This window comes from Cololabis saira, chromosome 8, assembly GCF_033807715.1.
Source record: "Cololabis saira isolate AMF1-May2022 chromosome 8, fColSai1.1, whole genome shotgun sequence".
Classification (NCBI taxonomy): domain Eukaryota; kingdom Metazoa; phylum Chordata; class Actinopteri; order Beloniformes; family Belonidae; genus Cololabis; species Cololabis saira.
The window spans coordinates 36453238-36474748 of NC_084594.1; the positions used below are offsets into that span (position 1 = coordinate 36453238).

The window sequence follows — 21511 nt, forward strand, 5'->3', positions numbered from 1 at the left end:
AACAGCTTTACCAATCCGACCTCCTGATGCGTTATCTGTCCACAAAGAGGAAGTGGCTTAATAGACATGAATGCAGATCTGTAGAAAACAAAAAGGGGAGTCACTATTTTCAATTCTCTCCTTCAAAACTAAAATGCTGCGGCTGAAAGTGCAGTGACCCTAGAAAACCTGTAAACTGTGTGTGAACTCCTTCCTAATGAACTGACCATGAAGACCATGTTTAAGATAAGTGTATTTCTCCAACTCACTGTCTGCGGAAAGGTCAATACCACCGTTATCCTTCCAGGAATGTATCCAAACAGAAATCATTTCAAAAGCCAGGCATGTAAGAGTGTGATCTGACCACCAACTGGTCCAAACAACGGTTGGAGGAGAGCAAACTTCATATTCTGGCATGACCAGGCTGAACAATCGACATGAATCCAAGGAACCTATCGTTTGTAGGACTTTTAAAAGTCCTTGCAAAGATGTTGAGGTTGACCACAATATACATGTTTCGCATCCCATGATATGGACACAGCTGACTGCAGCAGAGGCTGAAACTGCAGCAGGGAACCTTGGCGCTGTATCGGATCAATGGCCCGACCCATTAAGTCACATCACTCCCAGTACCTTATCTAATAAGAGCCGGTCTCCGGGAACACCCCTGACTGACCCACGCTGCTGTGGACAATTACAAGAGAGTGGTCTTTCAGGACCAACGCCCACTTGACCCGGTAGCGGAACGACGCGGAGGAGATCAACATGATTTAAACTCCTCCCTAAAACGTGCTGACAAGGTTACCGGGTCAATGCAGACATTAACAGGTCAGTGTGTGGCCCACTTGGGAACAATTACTCCCAGTCACAGCTAAGTGGACACTTGATTGAACACGACGGAGGCAGGACACACTTCCCACAGATAACAATCCACAAAGCCATTTAGGATAAAAAGCCCTTGTGATACAGCCTTTATGGGCAAAATTCATCTTCCTTTTCCCTTTTAAAAGAATGTGAGAGTGTGATAGAGAACCATTCTGGGGAAGAAATGAGTCTCTGGAAGCAATGCCATTTCCTGCTTATGACAGAAACAATTACAAGGTGACTGGGAGAGGAGGCTAACCAGCAGGACCAGCTCTTAAGATTTAATTTTTCATTTATGCAGAAAACAGATATGGCATCTCATATATAAGAGGTCCTGCACTTCAGCAAATCCGCACCAAATGTAAAGGAGCTGAACCCGGTGACTTAAACACATGTGAACATAGCCCATAAATATCCTACCTCTAATTAACTGTGTGGGTGTTGCAGTTTTTTTTTTAATGGCGCCCGACCTTTGACCTGCTGACAGTTCGACCCTCCCGCACCACAAACACAGAGGCTGAAACTTTCCCCTCCAACATCTGGTGTCTTACGAATGTAGAGCAACAAAAACAAACACTTGGTGCTTCATCATAACGCGTGGGTTTGACATGTAAAGCACAAATCTAAACAGATGTTTTTAGCCGCCACAGCAGATAAAATAAACTCTGACTACGTGCACGTCTGTGTAAAATGGTCACTCTCGTCCGACCGTCTGTTGGTAAACAAACGGGGCTTATCGATTCACGAACACATTTCCCCGACATTTGCATAAGCTGCGGGTTGTCTGTAGCGTTGTTTCGGTTTTTTACCAGGGGGCTTTGTTTATTTATTTCTCTGCATTAGATAATCTGTTCCACATTGTCCCTGGATGTGCAGCGGTGGTTAATGCTGCAGCTGTTGGTTGTTAGTGGCTGGAGATGACACAGTTCACCACTCCTCCAGAAAACACAGCGTCCCAGAGACAGCTGCAGAGGACAGGGGAGGGAAAACTTTGCCTCTTTTTGAATAAGAAGATAAACAAATCAGTCTGCTGACAAACTGATATCACTCCAGCGCCACTGCGCAGCACTTTTCTCTCTACTTCACCGAGGACCAACTGTTTTAAAAGGAAAAAGAGGTACTAACTGTTAACTATTTAGGTTATAGGTTCTCATTAGGATCATTCTTTTCCAAGTCGGTAAGGTCCAGCCTTCCCAGAGAGCCCGGCGAGGCGCCGTACGCGAGCTGACCCGCTGGATGTTGTGGAAGTCAGCCCTAATTCCCAGGATGCTTTTGTCACCAAGCGGGCATCGTCTAAATACCATCTGGGTATCGCTTACTTCAAGCTGGCAAACGCTCGTGGCAACAAGTGAAGCAATGACAAGGGAATAAATTACATCATTTACTTAAAATGCATTTACCACTGAGCTCATGAATAAATGATTTTTTTCTGATGCCAGTTTGTCCCGTCAGCCAAAACTGGGTTGTACGTGCTACAGATGAACCAACTGTCAAGGGGGGATCAATATGTTAGCTATGTAAAATCTAATTTTACACCTTGTATATTAGCAGCCCCAAATCCATTTACAGCAACAAAGTCTCCCAGTGCATAATACGCCGCACAGAACCAATAAACAGAGCATTTATGATGCCAGCGCTTTAATCACATGCGTCATCTGGGGACGGTGGAGCTCGCTAATTGTCCAAGTGATGCTGAAGGACTGGGGAAGATTGGAGGGAGATCAAGCCTCTGGCCTGGTGAAAACCATATTCCCGACTCTCAAAGCGCTTTAGAGGGCAGAAAATTCAATTGGCACGCCTCCAAGAAGAACAGTCATTAGCACGAGCAGAAAGAGCAGACAAACATCTGAGGTTTCATCCTCGGAATATGACATTTACACGAGCCCGAGAAGCTCGCCACCAATACCATCTCACGAGAGCCTTCACACGCCAGCAGAACTGCACTGGAGCGCCACTCGTGCACCACGCCCGCCATCAGCTGCTGGCCACATCATGAACGTCTGCGTCTCCGGTCACGTCAGTGTTTAGCGCCCCGTCAACACTTTGGTAGCTTCGCGGTTGCCAGATCGGGACCACCCTGATCTGCAGCTCCACCTGATATATGACCCCCGTAAAATTACGCCAGATAATTAACTTTCTTTTCAAAGTCTCAAGTTTAAAAGCTTAATGAAAGCTTTAGTTTATAAAAGGTTGTTAGGTCCACCTGGTCCACCTGATGCAGGGGACTCTGGCCTGGAGCGTATTTGTTGACACCGACACTTTTGCTGTCTAGACACATTAAAACAGATGGATTCACGGTAAAACTATCTCGTTTTGTAAACTAAACCAATACTGACCTGATTTTATTGGGTTTTATCCAATTTAGTTCAGTTTATTTGCAGCGCCCCACCACACAACAAACGTCATCTCAGAGTATTTCACTGGCACTTTACACAGAAAGTAAACAAGTTAGTCCAATTACATCCAACCTAATTCAGTCCAACAATGATTCAATTATATGCCACTTCAATCCAGACAGTTATAAACCATCTATGGTGCGTTTCACTTCCAACGACCGAGCTGGGAGACCCGACGGGTCGTCCTGAGTTCGTCCAAGAAAGGGAGTGACTTGGTATCCCGAGGAAGGCCCGTGGAGCAGGTGGGAGCGGGCGGGGCACCTGCATCCAGCACAAGTCTGGCTCCTTCAGACCCCCCAGGACACTGAAACACGGCGCTCAAGTGTTTGGTCCAGATGTGACAGACGCTCACAGAGATCAGGCAGGTGGTTCAAGCAGACCGAGGAAGAGCTTCAGAAGCACCGGCAAAGCTCCGGAGGCTTTCGTGAATGTGCTTTTATCATTCATACTTACACGCCGCTACATCCAGATATATTTCATGCCACATTCTTTCCCAATGACAACTCTGACTTTCAGGACTTCCAAGGTGTCATGAAATGCTTTTCTAAGCTGCGTGTGGAAAATAAAGTCGCAGTGATCCATAAATAAAAACAGCAGTTCCAGACCTCAGAATGTGCACATCCACTAGTTTTCCTTTCAGTCATTTAGCTGATTTTAAGTTTGAGACATTTAGCTGGACTGTGATTGTCATGAAACTATTTCCAGAATTTTGACAATCTGCCTCTTAAGTTCATCCAGAGGTCGGCATAAACCATGTGTGTTTTTAATCAGTGTCACATCAAAATACTTTCTAGAAGGCAACAACAGACACTTTCAAATCCTTGGAGTTGTCATCAGCTGCCTTAGAGTGAAACCATCAATCCAAAGTAGCAAGAGAGAAAACACTTAAAACAATTACATTGCCAGAGAAATGATTAAGTTTGTTCTTTTGGACAAAAATTGAAATGATTTCATTCTTTCATCAAATTTGACACCATTGTAAAATGTTGTCATGGTATGAATATGAACTCGTGAATTAAGGCCAAGGACAGTTTTATGAAGTCTGACTTTGATCTTGTCCACCAACTTTTAATCAGCTTATCATTGGTTTAGATTGGAAGGTGTCGTCAGATGAAGACGTTCAACAATCACACTGAATTACTCCAACCAACCTAAGTATAGTGCGCTCTTCAAAATACTTTGTCAGACATCTTTCGAATGAATCATCAGCTAGGCGCATCAGTTAGGCAATGAGAAACTGTCTCCTCCATTCTTGAGATACTGACTGGCACTATGTGGTTAACCCTGATGAGAACAACACAACCTCCGAAGGTATGATCTCACTCAGTGGAAAGGAGGCGTCATTGTGAATCTGGTCTGAAGCTGTGGCAATGCAATCGATGGCCCCGGAGTGTCAACAGAACTCACTGAAAACCGACTGATGACAATCAGACGATGCTTATGAATTGTTGTTCAAAAGAATCATTAAAAAAAACGAACTAATGAACAACTTAGTTGGTTCCATACAGACTTGTTAAAGTCAAATGTGTCCTGTAATGATCATCCCTGCTGGTTGGTATCATGGTGTCCACCACACTGGACATGGACCACAGACAGTAAAGGAGACAGTTGTCTGAGGAGATCAGGAAGAACCTTCCAGACCAGCATGTTGAAGACTAGAAGACCGTCTCCAAGCAGCTGGATGTTGCCATGACAACAGTTGGATAATTTCATTCAGAAGTTTAGGCTCCACAGGACTGTAGACGACCTCCCTGGTCGTGGACACAAGAGGACAACTGAGGAAAAACTGAAGAGACGGATGATACGAATGGAAACCACATGGATGGAAACCACACCATCCATCACTGATGGACCACCGAGGAGGATTACTCTGATGGACCAACCACAAAGCTTCTGGAAGAACGTTGTCTGGACAGATGAGAAAAAACTGGAGCTTTTGGACCATGTCACATCATCTCTATGTTCACAGACAAATAAATGAGTCCTTCAGAGAAAAGAGACTGGTTCTGCTGTGGAAGATGGAGGAGATTCGGTTCGGTTCTGTTCTGGAGCTGCTTTGCTGCGTCTGGTACCGGGGGGTCTTGAATCTGTGCAGGGACAACTAAGTCTCAAGACGATCAAGATGTTCTGGAGAGAAATGTGGGGTCCAGTGTCAGAAAGCAGGTCATGGTCCTCCAACAGGATAATGACCCAAAACGCACAACTAGAACCAGCAAAGAACCACTCAGAACCAAACACTGGACCGTTCTGAAGTGTCCCGCTATGAGTCCTGGTCTACATCCTATTGAACATCTGTGGAAACATCTGGAACCTGCAGTCTGGAGAAGAAATCCTTCAGTACTGACGCGTGGAGACGTGTGTCCATCAGGACCAGAACACTCGTCTACAGGTGGAGACGTTTGTCCATGAGGGATCCACTTTCAGTTTTTTCCAGACCAGTTTGTCATTTTTAAATTATTTTAACCACAATTTCAAGACAATATCTGATTTTTTTGACTGTAAATTATTCTTTATTATTTTAGCAGTTTCAAGTTATTTCAGTGATCATTATGGGCTTTTCTTCTTTAGTGGGAACAACACATTTCTCTATGTCTGTATATACTGTGTGTGTGTGTGTGTGTGCAGGATTGTTTACACAGCATGAAATCATACATTAGTTAAACCCACTGAAACAGTCTGCTCGGCTTCAGTTACTATACAATTTACTCCTTAAATTATTCTGGCTTCATTTTTTTCATTCTTTTCATTTCTCTGTCTGTGAGGTTCAATTGAACACTTCAACCTCTGGAAGGTCTTTTACACCAGATTACTATTGATAAAAGAGATCAGAGTGACTGAGCGAGATAGAGTGGATGAAGGATGCTGAATTTTCATCTACTATCCATCTCTTATTCTAATGTAGCCATTATGCTCTAAAAAGAGACTGCTCATCTATTCATTTTATGGAGCATTTGCAAAAAAAGATGACACTGCAAGAGGTTTAGTCAGAGTGATTAAAATTCTTTGAATTAGCGCTTCAATCATCACACACAATTGCATATAAAGTACACAGAAATGCACTCAAAAACCTGGCCCGGCTCCTTTTAGTAGAATATGAAAAGATTAATACACTCATATCTCACTCGGAGCTGTTTTCAGTGCGAGGAATTGATTGGTCAACACATTAAAAGGCGTGTACATCATGCACTCCACACACACAACATGAAAAAGCTTTTAGGAAAAACAACCAATAACTCAGAGCAGCTGCACAGCATATTTACCGCTTTAGCAACAGGTGTAGTAAAAAAATAAATAAAAATTAGCAAAAGGCTAGAGAGCATAAATATGAACAGCTGGGAGGAAAACAACTGTGGTGTGGAAGAAGCAGAAGGCCGTTTGTGATGTCACTATTGACCCAACACTTAAAAAGGCGCAGTAACGTTGTAGTAAAATAAAAAAAACTGACAACAGAGAAGTTGAATGAACCTAAGAGAGAAGCACAGTGCAGGAGTTTCGTCACGAGCGCGCCGGCGGCACCAAATCCAGCTCACGTACAACGGCATCATCACTACTTACGGCGATGGCGAGCTCAAAGGGACTTTCTACTCACATCACAGTTAAAGGACGAAGACGGGGTTTTTACCGGCGGACCTGGAACTAAACAAGAAGCAAAGACGGCTTCAATCAAGCTCCTCTCTCTCCGTCAATCGCCCACTCACACTTATCTCAGTCTTTTTTTAGACGGCAGGCAGCAGAGCTGCAGCCACTTGGAAAAGCAACTTTGAAGTCGCAACAGCATTCAACAACATCATAAAGACGGCGTGTGCTCCGGCATGACGACCGAGAGGCACCGGGGTCGCGGCGCTCAGGTCGACTACACCCACCGCTCTCAGAGCCACAGTCGCTCCCTCCGTTACGTTCTGACACGTCATGTGCCACACGCAGGCGACGTGCCCGTCGCCGCCGTTCTGGCTCTGACAGCGCTTCTGCTCGTGCACCGTTACTTCCGAGCCGTGACACACACGGGTCTTTGGGAACAAATACTGATATAATGATTACACACAACGCTGCTGACGAGCCTCGTGATCATTCATTCTGCTATTAAAGTAAAACTACAGTTTTAAGCTACTTCAGCATACCACAGTAAATAAACCCAGGGTCTATTATTGGATGGAGAGGAGTCCAAACTTTCATAAGAGGGAAAGTCATGCTAGTTGAGGCAGATCTGGGTGAAACATCTGCAGTAAGATGGCAGGTAGAGTTTGAACTTGGGGCCGTCCACCTACGGCAGGACACTAGCAATAAGGGATTCTGGGTCTCGGGAAAGCGCCTAGAGACAACTTCTGTTGTAATAGACGCTATATAAATAAAATTGAAATTAAGCTGAATATTGACCCAACAGTCCTTTGTGAGTGTACAAAATGCGCATAAAGAACCGTAGGTACAGCGGAGTCGGTATGAACAACCCTTCTTATCCACTTCCTGGAGGGTCACCTTCTATCCACACGACTTCAGTGAAATGACATGTTTTAAGCTTAAAAAAGCCATTTATTCTAACGTTGGTCGATTTCTCCGAGCGGTTACATTAACATGTTTCCCACATGTATATCCCCCTCTAACTCCCTTCACATTGTTTCGTTCCCAAACCAAAGTTTACACTCCTTACCATCTAACAATAGCTCGAACATTGATTTAAAGTTAATTTAACCGTAATGTTAGGATTGTTTGCTGATGGACCCATCAGAAACTCTAACTATAATTATTGCATCGCTATGGTTCGATTGAAACTGTCGTTTGAAAATGAAGGTAAACGTCTTAGTTTGACTGAGAGTGAACGCGGCTGAGGTCGACCGTGTCCAGCGGGAGGTGGAGTTGGTCTGCAGGCTCTGCACAAACCCCACACCTCCCTACTGGATTTTTACCCAGAAGCCCACATGAAAACTAGAGTACTGGATGTAGAAATGTACAGAGCTGTCAGTCTGTCCAGCAGCTAAACTCAGACTTGTTGTTTTGCTGTGTGACGTGACAGCCACCCACAGAGGCGTCACCGTCACCACCGACCACCGCGACCGTCACCACGGCGACCATGGCGACCGTGACATGCGTTGGTCAGTAAATTGATCCCAATTGTCCAATTAAACAGCTTAGTCGGTTGATAGCTGTCGCACGTCTTAACTACACACGTGCATGTAGTTATTGATGTATCATATTTGGGCTAATCTCAACTTTATAGGGTCTTAAAATGGGGGTCCAGATACACGTAATCAAATCTTATTTAAATAATTTAAAAAACAAATAAGCTTAGTTTTGACATCAGCCGGGGATATTTGACCTTAATTCAGCATATGTGTGCATAATCCGTATAATCCGACATAATCCTTCGTAAAAGACTTGTCCGTCGCCGGTTCAAACAGCTGAATGTCATAAACAAAATCAACTTTGGAAAGTGTTGCTGGAATTTAAAATAATACCAAAATGTGTGTTTAAATTGTTTATGATTAAAACAATTTAAAGACAAATCGTACATGCTAAGAAAAAATAAACCAAAGATAATCGGATTACGATCTGTGTAAAGACCTAAATGAAACTGTGGTTGATGTTTGGATGAAATCACTTTCTGTTTACAGCTACAGTCACAGCTTCAATGATGTCAAAAACATTAAATTAAATCAAATCAAATTTAATTTAATTTTTTTTTTTTAAAGAAATTTGTTGTTTTTTTATTAAAAATTAAATAAAAAAAATAAAGAAAAATTAAATTAAATTAAAAATTAAACATTTAAATTAAATTAAATAAATTAGGTTTTCCTCTTCTTAATGATGCTTTTGGTCTTGTGTTTTGAATCCAGTTCCCTGTTTGCATGTTTTAACAATCCTTAAAACTCAAATCCTGTCGATGTGCAGATTAACAATTGTTCCATAAAAATCACCCTGATCTCCATGTTGAGAGACACATTTACTTTTAGGATTTTTGCCACAATTTAGCCTCGCCAAAATGTTCATTTGTACAGTCTGATTGGAGTCGTGGGGGTCGTTAGCTTGTAAACCATTTGTTGTGATATTTGACAATTGAAATAAATTAGTAAAATATTTCATAAAAACAAAAGAAATATAGAAACAAAAAACTCAAATTAATATAAACTGACACTATCTTTGTTTCATTTAAAATTAACAGGTCTGAACCTCAGAAGAAATTACATTTCTATTTTTAATCACAAAAACAGCTCCGGCTAATTGTTTATCTCATCTGCACGTGCAGCACATAGCCATTCCCACCATCTGCTCCCGCACATCATTTCATCCCAGGCTAACCTATTGACCGAAATGATAAACAAAAAAATAACTCCTGAGAAAATAACCATCTCCAAGTGGGTGGTTTGGGAGCGGAGCCCCACCCTGTTTACAAGGCTGAGAACAAAAACAAACTCTCTCAAAGGAGCCCGGGCAAATGCAAGTCACACACTGCGTGCAATGCAGGCAAACAACAACAACCGTGTGAGGATCTGCTGGGAGAGCAGGCTATCAGACAACAGCAGCGGCAGCAGCGTGCATCTCTGTATGTGGAGGCAGTGCAGCAGAGGAGGAGAGAAAGAGAGAGGGAGTCAGTGTGAAAGTGGAATTGAGTAGCAAACAAAGTCAAACACCACCCGCACCACCTCGGTGTCAGGTCAGCTGAATCATCAGGAGCCAGGGAAGGCATCGTCACCGGCTTCCACGAATAGCTCACAAAACCACCTCAGAAATGACTCCGCGGAGGCACAACACGGCCGTTTCTCAATGTCCGGGGACGAGGAAGTAATGGACCTCGGTTAACAAGTCCATCAAAGCACAACATCTTCAGGAAAAGACCCAAACACCCCACCCCCAAAGAAAAAGCCCTGAGATGAAAGTATCACGTGTTTAATCCATCACAATAGTAAACAATGACTGTCTAAGGGACACGGGCCCAATTAGCCACCGCTGCTCTGACATGTCAAGTGTTTTAACAGCCTGCACGGATGATAATAGCAACCTGCACACTTTCATGTCTGCTCCAGGCTCATCAGTACCGTAGCACCTTTGCTGGAGCACGGCACTGCATCTTGGGTAATTACTACTTCCCAATTACCTCCCAACTTGTAAATATATATCAAATAAATAAGCAGCAACCAGTCAATTAGGACCACCCTGTCATAATGGGGGTTCAAAATGATGTTTTATGTAGAGGCGCAGGAGCGCAGCGGCGACTTCAAAGCTGGCTTGTATCTGCTGTAACTGGTTAAGAGCACATCTGAGCAGAGCAGTCGCTGAAATAATTCAATCCCGTGTTTGCCACTAAATGAATATGCAGCTATAATTAAAAGAGGTTTTAATTGCCAACAAAGCACAACATTGGAGCGGAGCATTCCAGGAGGAAAAGGTGGGAAAACTGCCGCTGTCCTCTGCAGATGAGTGGAAAAACCTCCACAACGATATCCGATTCAAAGGCGACGCGGAACAGCTGCAGCAGCAGTCTGACAACAGCATTTGCATGGCCGCTCTCTCCTCAGCTCCATTACTTCTCTCCTGTCTCTCCACGAGCACGCGGAGCTGCCGGCTGAGATCTGAGTGGTCTGATGGCTTATCACATAGCGAGCAGCGAGCTAAGCCGGAGTGATGCGCCCAAAAGACATGATCAAAGGACACCAACTTTCCACACAGAAATGATGATGGAGGAGCAGGCCCTGCCATGTTATGCTTCTTGTTAGGCTGCGACTGCAGTCGAGAAAAGTCAAGGATGCTCTGCATTATGCTGCCTATCACGTGTCCCAGGCTCTAAGTTCTAGTTTATGTCAGTAAATGCTAGCTTTGCCACTCTCATTACTCTCTTCACACTTTCGACCCGAATCCAGGCCACACGAGCTTTCATTTCTGAGGTGCTTAACATCCAGCTCTGAAAAAGATATTCAGATCTGACGCTGTGACACAACTCAAGCGTGCTTTCTGAGGTGTGAACGGAGGACCCTGTTAGAAAGCAGGAGAAGAACAGAGCAGCAAGAGACAAAGCGAGATGTTTTCAAAGATCTAACCACACCGTCTGACTGACAGGTGACTTCTGGCAAAGACGAGCGGCACAACAATACCAAACCACATGACTCGTTATCAGAATATTTACCAACACGGCTGTCTGTGTGAAATGAAAAAAGTCCCGTTGTCTGCAGTCGTCCGCCGGTCCAACCGACGCGCCGCCGCATGAATTCGAGCGAGCGCCCCAGCCGCAGATGATCCCCGAGCCAGGCGATCAATAATGTCTTATTCTCCCCAACAAGTCTGACTTCTTCTGATACTGAGATTGCAGCGCCGTGGCTTTAGGGCCGAGGTCTGCAGCAGTTTCCTCTCAAGCTTCTCCCTTAAACTCACAACCCGCCAGACGGCAGCACGCTCAACAAGTTCAAGAAGTCGTATTGTTCTTCAGTTAGTTTCACGCAGAATTCAAGGAAACGTGCTGGTGGTTTTTCTTTTGTTTTTCACCTCGTTTGGTTCAACCGCCTCCAAAGTGCAGCAGAAACCGTGCTAAGTAACCGTAATCTCAGCGCCGACTAAAACCACGCCAGTCTGGCGGTCACCAGCACCCTTTATTTATTTATTTATAGATATATATTTATTTATATATTTATTTATAGATGTATATTTATTTATATATTTCCTCTGACAGCGTCTGCCCAGAAGCAGAGCTGCTGCTGGAAAGCTGCAGTGATGGGTAAAGTAAGAAAGCTGAGGATTTGCATCACCGTGCGCCGGAGCGTTTAGTCGACATGACAGATTAAAGGCAGACGCATCTTTTTGGAAACTCCTACAACTTCTATGTAGGTGCTTGTAAATTAACTTTTAAACGCACGATGCAGGTTTGAAGAGAAAGAGACGTCGCTTACAGTGCTGATGTAACCAACTTTCACTGGTGGCTTCACACCGCTCTCGACTTCACTTCCTCTCCATGTCGCCCTGGAAAGATAAACAAAACAGAGCACTTTAAGTCAGCGTAGAAACTTCTGCAGATTTAAGACAAAAATGTATGGCTAAAAAGGTAAGCGCAGTTCCTTGTGAAGCCGACACGCTCACACACACAGGCTGGTCAGCTGATGCAGACAGGTGCTGACGGTTCACCTTGCAGATGAGCAGCACATATCTGGACGCTTACTTGAATCATTCTTTATCAAACCAGTGTTGTGCAACTTTTTAAAAAAAATTTTAATTGATGTTTGCTTATTGTTTCCCAAGCAGCTCAGATAATCAGAGAATGCAGTAATTACACAAGGAGTGTATAATTCTCTCTCAACGGAGGGGACAGAAAGGTTGCTGAGTCTTGTTCCATTTTGCCGTCTCTTATTTTTCCAAATTGGTATGTTGAGATAATTCTGCGCTTGTACAGCGAGCTTAATGTTGTTATGAGCGCGCTACTAAACCGTGGATTCCTGCCGTCCTGCAGGTGTTTAGTCCCGGTCGTATCCAGTGCACATCCCATCTTCTCTAAGAAGACCAGCAGTTGTGAGGTACCATGTAAATATTTATGAACACCTAAATCAGGGAGGAACCGGGTCCAACTACCTCCCAGCGTGAGAAAAATATGGAAGTGTGTATTAAGGAGCTGATACAGCAGAGGCCAGGGCAGAGTATAGAGTTTTACTCAAATCAGATCAACACAAGAACAATTAATACAACAAGCCAACTTGAGAGTTTGGTTGTTTTTATTTCCCAACAACGTGTGTTCTTTATTATTCATAAAACACGGCCCCGAGAGTCATTTAGTCATTCACTGACTGATGACTCTGTGCCTCGGCATCCCTCCCTCCCTCGACCGAGGACAGTAACTGATGGCCGTCGTGAGCGTTGTGCTGGTTCCAGAGAGACTGGGGGGGCAGAGCTCACCTGAAGCTGTCCACTCTCTGACCTCTAACCTTTACCCCTCATCCCCAGCCCTGAAACAGCACCAGCGAGCGCCGGACCTGTTCTCGGGTCACAGCTACTTTCCCCCCCTCTGAATCAAACATGCAAAAATCACACGAGAAATTCATTCACCAGAAAAATTCCCTTTATTCAACCGTCACTCGTCTGGTTCGGAGCAACAAGCGGCTGGTTTTGAAGGCGTCCCGTCTGAAATCAAATGAAGGGTGAAGCCGGAAAATAAATGCGAAGGAAACAACATGGCAAGTACAGAACCTTCTTCCCACACTGAGCCTAAGACAGCTCTCTTTATCAGTCAGGGGCAAGCAGGGAGCCGTCGGTGCAGAGCCCCTCGGCGCCCAGCACAGGGTGTTTCAATGTGTGTTCACAAATACTGAGCAGCCAGATGAAAGAGAAGACCGCTCCACGCTGAATGCATGAGTGACTGATTACTTTCTTAGCAGCTGAACCTCAGCTCTCTACAAAGACGAGCCTGAGCCCCGGCCTGAAGAGGCCGAGTAGAAACAAGGGCTTTCCAAAGAAGGAAAAAAGGAAGAAAGAAAAAAAAAAATCACAAACACTGCATTAAGTATCTTGCGTCATTACTCTACGTATGGCTGGCTTCCCCCACCACCGCCCAGAAAACCCAGTTTCTTCCCTGACAGCCTGAGTGCTCTTGTTTCTGAATGCCGACTGAAGGGGCGCAGTAACTGAAGGCCGTGCGTCGCCGTCCGTCCGCACGCAGGAGCCACGGCAAACAGCAGGCCAGGAAAAGTTGCGAAGAAAGCTCATCCTGTGTTTTAAAACCTGGGTCAGCATTTGTGAAGGACCATTTCTGCATAAGTGAGCACACAAACCCAGCGCCTGTTCAAATAGTCTGCAGCTCTCTCTCAGGCAGCTCATGACAACAGCCCAGCAGCAGCACTGTTTGATCTCCAATGTTTTCCTTAATCTGGGTTGTCAAGGTTCGCTTGTTGGAGGCTGTTTACTTTACTTCTCCTACAAAAAGTGTTTTTTTTTTCCCTCAGACAATGACTAATCCAAAGACCAAGGAGGAGGGATCACTGCCAGCAACGGCTGTTAAAGCTGCAGTTTCCCTTTTATACATTTTCTGATGGTTTTTAGTCCTGCAGACGCACCGCGCAGAACATTATATTCTCGTGATAAGCAGACACGCTCTGGTTTCACATCCAAACGCTTATCTCTCGTTTTTAGGCGCAAACCCTAATTGTTCTGATTTAAAAGTTCATTAGTGGGTAAATAAAAAAAAAAGTACCTTAGGCAACAGCAGCAGGTGTTTGTGCGTATAATAATAGCTGCAAATGTAACACTCCTTGTCATACTGTATGTCTGCAATACACCTGTTGTGAAAAAAAGAGATAACTAAAGCAGGAAAAGGACTGAAACATCTGAATACTTTTGTTTTGTAGAAGGATAAAAAAAAATGAAATTGATGTGGAGCCAGATTTATTAGTAAATTAGAATGAGCCAATGCAACTAATGATATTAATATAACAGAAAATTATGATTGTGTGTGTATGTGTATATATATATATATATATATATATATATATATATATATAAATAAATAAATAAATAAATAAATAAATAAATAAATAAATGTAAAACACACACACACACATATATATATATATAGATATAAACACACACACACACACACACACTGTAATTGAGTCATATCTTATTCCAACTCCAGTGCACCAACACAGTAAAAGTGTTCGGGTGGTTTTACATGTTTCTATTGATCCAGTAAATCCCAGGCGGATCGAAGTTGTGGGTGTCGTGAATCTGAACCAGAGTTGGGCTGGCCGGACCGGACCAGAACCACCAGTCCCAGACCCAGACCCCGGTCCAGGTCCCGGTCCCGGTCCCGGGCAGGTGGCCGGGGCGCGTGCCCGACCGAGCCCCCACCGAGGCGCGTTCCCGCGGAGCATGCGTGAAGTTGGGGGACCAACACGTGGGGACAAATCACGGACACACAACTTCCCTCGTGTCGGCAAGTTCTGACCGGTTCTGGTCCCGGAGCGGAGCCCCGGTCCCGGACCGAGGTCCGGTCCAGACCAACCCCCCCCCCACCTTTATAAAAGTCCCGACCCTAACCCCCTTCGAGCCCTCCCAGCAGAACTTACCGGACCGGACCAGCTCCAGCTGCAGCAGCGCGGGGAGAGACCTGTCCGCGCGCCCGGGACCGCGCGCTCCCGCGAACTGGAGGCAGAGCCGGGGACTCACCGGGGAGAGAGGACCGCGGACCCGCGGGGACGAGCCGGGACAACTGGGGGTGTGTGTGCGGGTGCGTGTCTGCCCGCCGTGGAGCGTCTCGGCCACAAGCACGCGCCCCGTGTTAATGTGGTTGTCAGCGGAGGAGGAGAGGAAGAGGAGGAAGAGGAGAAGAGGAGATGTGCTTGTTGTTGTTTGGGGGCGTGACGTCACATCCACCTGCTGCTGGGGAAACAGGGCTCAGTGTAGAGGTCCATCACTGGTTCAGGTAGCAGGTTAGGGTCACAACCAGAGGTGTCTTCAGTATTCACATTCATTACTCAGGTAGAAGTATAGACGCTAGAGTTTAAAAATACTCCTGTAGAAGTTGAAGTATCAACTCAAGTTTTTTACTCAAGTAAAAGTATAAAAGTACTGGTTTCAAAACTACTTAAAGTATAAAAGTAAAAGTAATGTAAGGGGGGAAAAAGCCATTGAAAATGAATGTATCTTAGTATAATGCAAATATATTAAAGAACCATATATGTGTACTATTGAGCATTAACATGTGTTTCAGAGAGCAGGAGATATGATGACTAGTTGCCTATAAGTATTGTAATGGTGTAAAAAGTCAAACTTCAGAGGCATGTTATCATTTATCCTAACCTTTATTGGAATGTACATCCAAGTTTAGTTGCAGGAATCTGAGGGAACGGATGTAAGAACAAAACTGGACAAGAACATCTGAAACAACCACAACCAAATTCACTCTATCCGGATGGAGCAATTTAACTGGATAGTTTTTATTTAAAGGCCGAAATGAAATAGAGTAACGAGGCTGTTTTTAAAATGTAAGGAGTAAAAAGTAGATAATTGCGTGAAAATGTAAGGAGTAAAAGTAAAAAGTCGTCTGAAAAATAATTACTCCAGTGAAGTATAGATATCCAAAATTTCTACTTAAGTAAGGTAACAAAGTATTTGTACTTTGTTACTTGACACCTCTGGTAGCAGGTTCGGGTCACGAGTCCGGTGTTCTGCCAATTTCTGCTGCTTTGCCAAAAAATGCAACCAATGGCCTTCTACCTTACACCCTGGACAGGTCACCAGTCCATCACAGGGCCACATATAAACACACAAACCATGCACACTCACACTCACACCTACGAGCAATTTAGAATCACCAATTAACCTAATATGCATGTTTTTGGACTCCAGAACCTCATGTAAAATACATTGAATAAAGTTGCTCTGACATGTTTTACTCTGTAAAAGTCTCTAAAAAGGCGTGTGTGAGGAGTCGTTTTACACATGTGGGCCAGATCTAGAGGTTTCTGAGAGGAACATGATCAACTAGTGGGCTCGGTCTGAGGATTAAAGTCCAAAGAGCCTTTTCCTGTCCTCAACAAGAGACGGGCCGGGCCCGGGACCAGGTCCGCTCAGCGGGACCAGGTCCGCTCATCAGGACCGGTCCGCTCAGCGGGGCAGTTACTATAACCTGTTGCTGTTGTGGTACTTGATAAAGTTTCAGAAGAGCTGCTTATTCCAGGTCCAACTCCTGCTGCATGTGAGGACGGTGAGGATGAAGCTCTCAGGAAAGGCTGTTTGTTGGTGGACAGCGCCCCCCTCTGGCCGCCTCGGGAACTAGAAAAAGTGGCCCACTGTCCTTCACTGTGCTCACGTTCAGACAAACCTTGTGGAGTTTTAATCAGTACTGAGATGAGGGGGGATGAGGGGGGATGAGGGGGGATGGCATCCCCCCTGAAATAAAAACGGTCAAAATCACCCCCCCTGTAAAACTGCCATCCCCCCTTTCCATCCCTTATGTCATTTCATCAATGAATGTGGTTTTACTGATATTTCAATATTTAAAGTCATTACCAGAAAAATAACTTATTTGACAATTTTCACCTGTTTCAAGTAAATTTTCACTTGAAATAAGTAGGAAAATCTTCTCATTACAAGCAAAGAAATCTTGTTCCACTGGCAGATTTTTCTACTTACAGTATTTCAAGGGAAAATCTACTTGAAACAGGTGAAAATTGTTGTTTTTTCCAGTGATGAGTCTTGTTTTAAGTGTAATGAGATTTTTTTTCTAAAATGAGACAATTTAACTAGAAATAAGACAAATATTCTTGTTAAGATTTTGAGTTTTTGCAGTGATCCATTTTACTTATCCTGTGAAGGACAGAGTCATATTGATAAGTTCAGAAAACTGTTTTTTATTGTGGTGTTTTGATGTATTTGATGTAAGCCCAGTGGATATTTAAAGCTTACAGAAGGCTGCATTTAACTGCTGCTATGTCATTCCTGCAGTATTTCTGCAGGTGTTTTGGTCAGTGCTATTATTTGTAATATATTATATTATTTGTAATGAGCACAAATTATCTGTCCCCATATGATAAAATCCACCATCCCCCCTAATTTTTTTTTACAACCCGAGTACTGGTTTTAATAGCGTTGATAACAAAATGTTTTTTTTTTTTTATGGCATTTATAGGGAAATTAATTTATTTTGAAAGGATACCGTCTTTCTTCAAGGACGGGCCCCGAACCGGTCATGAAAGACGTTTGCAGCGCTCACAGATGTGAGAGCCGTGACCTCTGACCTGTCTCCAGGGTCTGGACGTGTCCTTTATCGCTCAGCACACTCGCTCATGTTGCTGCCGCCCAAACTTTCTACCGTCAACCCACCTGTCTCTGCAGGACGGTTGGCCTGACGCACCACACGTGCGCTTTTCTGACTTCACAGTGACAGCAGCAAACAGGAGAAACCATCTTTTCTGTTCCTGCTCTCTTTACTCACAAGAACGTTTCAGAGAAAGAAATCATGTGTTTTTACTACATAAAAGAAAAGCTGCAAGGAAGATAAGCAGGTGTGTGATGTGCGTTATTATACAGCCTCCACTCATAACGTAGGCAAGATGCACCAAATATACTGCTCATTTTATTGCAAGTATGCAAGTAAACAGACACATCAGCCCCTGTAAAGACTCCGCCCTTAATGCTGCATTAAAGGACCGCAGGACAAAACACACACATCCACAACGGAGGGATCATTATGACTCAAATGTACGCAGAACTTTAGAAAATGTATCTTTTACAAATAAGTATGAAACAAGACTTTTAATTCCATCCAGAATTTGAATGTCTGCATCTTAACGACATTCTTCTCTTCAATTACAGTTTCCCTACTTATTATTTTTGTTTCTTTTTTTTTGTATAATGTAAACATTATTGTCTGATATAGGCTAATTAAAGAAGAAATCAAGATGCATGTGCAGTCTTGGGAAGTAATTTAAGGCCTAATCGGATCCCCGTAATTCTTCACAGGCTTGATCTGCATGTCAATACAGGATTTATGAACTCAGCGGAGAACTAAACTCAGCAGTCTGAATTTATTATCGTGTTTTGTTGGTGTCACGGCGGTGATGTGTTGTGCGGATTAGGACCCCGACTTAATGGAGTGCAGTCACAAATTAATTTAGGATCGCTATCGGTTACATAACAGCCTCTCCACACGCACACAACAAAGTAATTAGCTTTCTGTTAATTAGGTAATTAAGCAAATGAACAGGAGCTCCTCTTGATTTCCAACAGTTCTCCCTTGCTGCTGCTGGGGGCTGTGGCATCCAGCATGTGATGCAAGGAAGACAAGAAAAGCGGCCTGCAGTGGCGGGCACCGCCACAAACGGCCTCATCAGAAGAAAACAAAGCTTCCAGGGAACATCTGAACGAGTCGGATGCATTCCTGAAATGACTTTTGCAGAGACAAAGCTAAAAGTGAAATTTTTTAGCTGCGTGAAATAAGGTGTGTTCATCAAAAAAACATGATGGGGATGTAACATGATGCTAAAGAATCTGCCTCCTCCTGCTAAGCATGCAGCTGGACCAGTCACTTTGGGTTGCAGCTGATATGGAAAGACTCGGTTTGGTACTCTGGATTTGATCAATATAAGCATATTTTGAAAGGAAATATTAGTGTCTTTAAGAAAGAACGAAGCTGAACTCTGCAGGTGTTGTCTACACGAGGTGACCGCTGCAAGGTTTAGCAGCGGTTGACAGATGTTTTTTCTTCCAAGAATCTTGCAGAACTTAAAAGATTTTAGGCCAGAAACATCCCCAACGGAAACTGAAATACTCTTCCTACAATCACTGCAATAGTAATATAAAACAGAACCTGTCACAGGAAGAGCTGGTACCAAATGTCGTCTGAAGCATTCTTCAGAAAACTAGAACTTTAAAAGTAACTCATGTGTAAAAATCTCAAGGAAGGTCTTACTTCTCTCTGAGAATCAGGTCAACATTAAGTTAAAACACCTAAAATCGGGTTCAGCTTGTGGGAATGGTCCATACTGGTCCATACTGGTCCATACTGGTCTATACTGGTCTATACTGGTCCATACTGGTCTATACTGGTCTATACTGGTCTATACTGGTCCATACTGGTCTATACTGGTCCATACTGGTCTATACTGGTCCATACTGGTCCATACTGGTCTATACTGGTCCATACTGGTCCATACTGATCCATACTGGTCTATACTGGTCTATACTGGTCCATACTGGTCTATACTGGTCTATACTGGTCTATACTGGTCCATACTGGTCTATACTGGTCCATACTGGTCTATACTGGTCCATACTGGTCCATACTGGTCTATACTGGTCCATACTGGTCCATACTGGTCTATACTGGTCCATACTGGTCTATACTGGTCCATACTGGTCCATACTGGTCTATACTGGTCCATACTGGTCCATACTGGTCTATACTGGTCCATACTGGTCTATACTGGTCCATACTGGTCTATACTGGTCCATACTGGTCCATACTGGTCTATACTGGTCCATACTGGTCTATACTGGTCCATACTGGTCTATACTGGTCCATACTGGTCCATACTGGTCTATACTGGTCCATACTGGTCTATACTGGTCCATACTGGTCCATACTGGTCCATACTCATCCATACTCATCCATACTTATCCATACTGGTCCATACTGGTCCATACTGGTCCATACTGTTCCATACTCATCCATACTTATCCATACTGGTCCATACTGGTCCATACTGGTCCATACTGGTCCATACTGGTCCATACTGTTCCATACTCATCCATACTTATCCATACTGGTTCATATTGGTCCACACTCATGCATACTGGTCCATACATATCCATACTGGTTCATATTACCCATCCATACTGGTCCATACTGGTCCACACTCATGCATACTGGTCCGTACATATCCATACTGGTTCATACCCATCCATACTGGTCCATACTGTTCCATACCCATCCATACTGGTCACTACTGTTCCATACTCATCCATACTGGTCCATACTGGTCCATACTCATTTATACTGTTCCATACTGGTCCATACTCATTTATACTGTTCCATACTGGTCCATACTCATTTATACTGTTCCATACTGGTCCATACTCATTTATACTGTTCCATACTGGTCCATACTCATTTATACTGTTCCATACTGGTCCATACTGATCCATAGGCTACTGGTCCATACTGGTCCGTTCCAAGTAGTTTCATTAACCAATTGCACAGGCTGCATACAGCCATGCATGCAGTCACGTGTGGCAGAGCAAAAGCAGCAGTACCCTGCGCTGGTTCCCTGCACGGGTTCCCTGCGCTGGTTCCCTGCGTTGGTTGCCTGTGTTGTTTCCATGCACTGGTTCCCTGCACTGGTTCCCTGCTATGTTTCCCTGGGCTGGTTCCCTGCGTTGGTTCCCTGCGCTGGTTCCCTGCGTTGGTTGCCTGTGTTGTTTCCATGCACTGGTTCCCTGTACTGGTTCCCTGCGTTGGTTGCCTGTGTTGTTTCCATGCACTGGTTCCCTCTACTGGTTCCCTGCGCTGTTTCCATTCATTACAGGTAGGGAATGCCCTCAGGTTCTGCACCACAGAATTTCATATAAAATACACTGGATTAAAAGTTATTTAGGCAACAGGCAACAACGTGTGAAAATAGGTGACTTTCAATCATGATACATGGACATTGACATTGGACATGGACTTAGGGGTGTGCAAACAAGGGTACCTCACGATTCGATTCGATTTCGATTATTGGAGCTTCGATTCTTTGATTCTTCGATTATAACGATTGTCGATTCGATTCGATTATTGGTGCCACGATTCTTCGATTATTGTGATTTTT

General features: G+C 44.0%; 1 protein-coding gene across 6 annotated transcripts in view; it reads right to left on the bottom strand.

Moving 5' to 3' along the window:
* Nucleotides 1–12180, bottom strand: part of foxp1b (forkhead box P1b) — a 161295-nt gene extending 149115 nt beyond the window's left edge. For 4 of the 6 annotated variants that reach the window (XM_061727927.1, XM_061727926.1, XM_061727917.1 and 1 more), the window contains exon 1: nucleotides 12110–12179. The gene's annotated coding sequence lies outside the window, so the exon portion shown is untranslated. Of the gene's footprint in view, nucleotides 1–12109 lie in introns of all 6 variants that reach the window. The other 2 variants (XM_061727918.1, XM_061727922.1) reach the window with 2 other exon arrangements.
* Between the last annotated feature and the right edge of the window lie 9331 nt (nucleotides 12181–21511).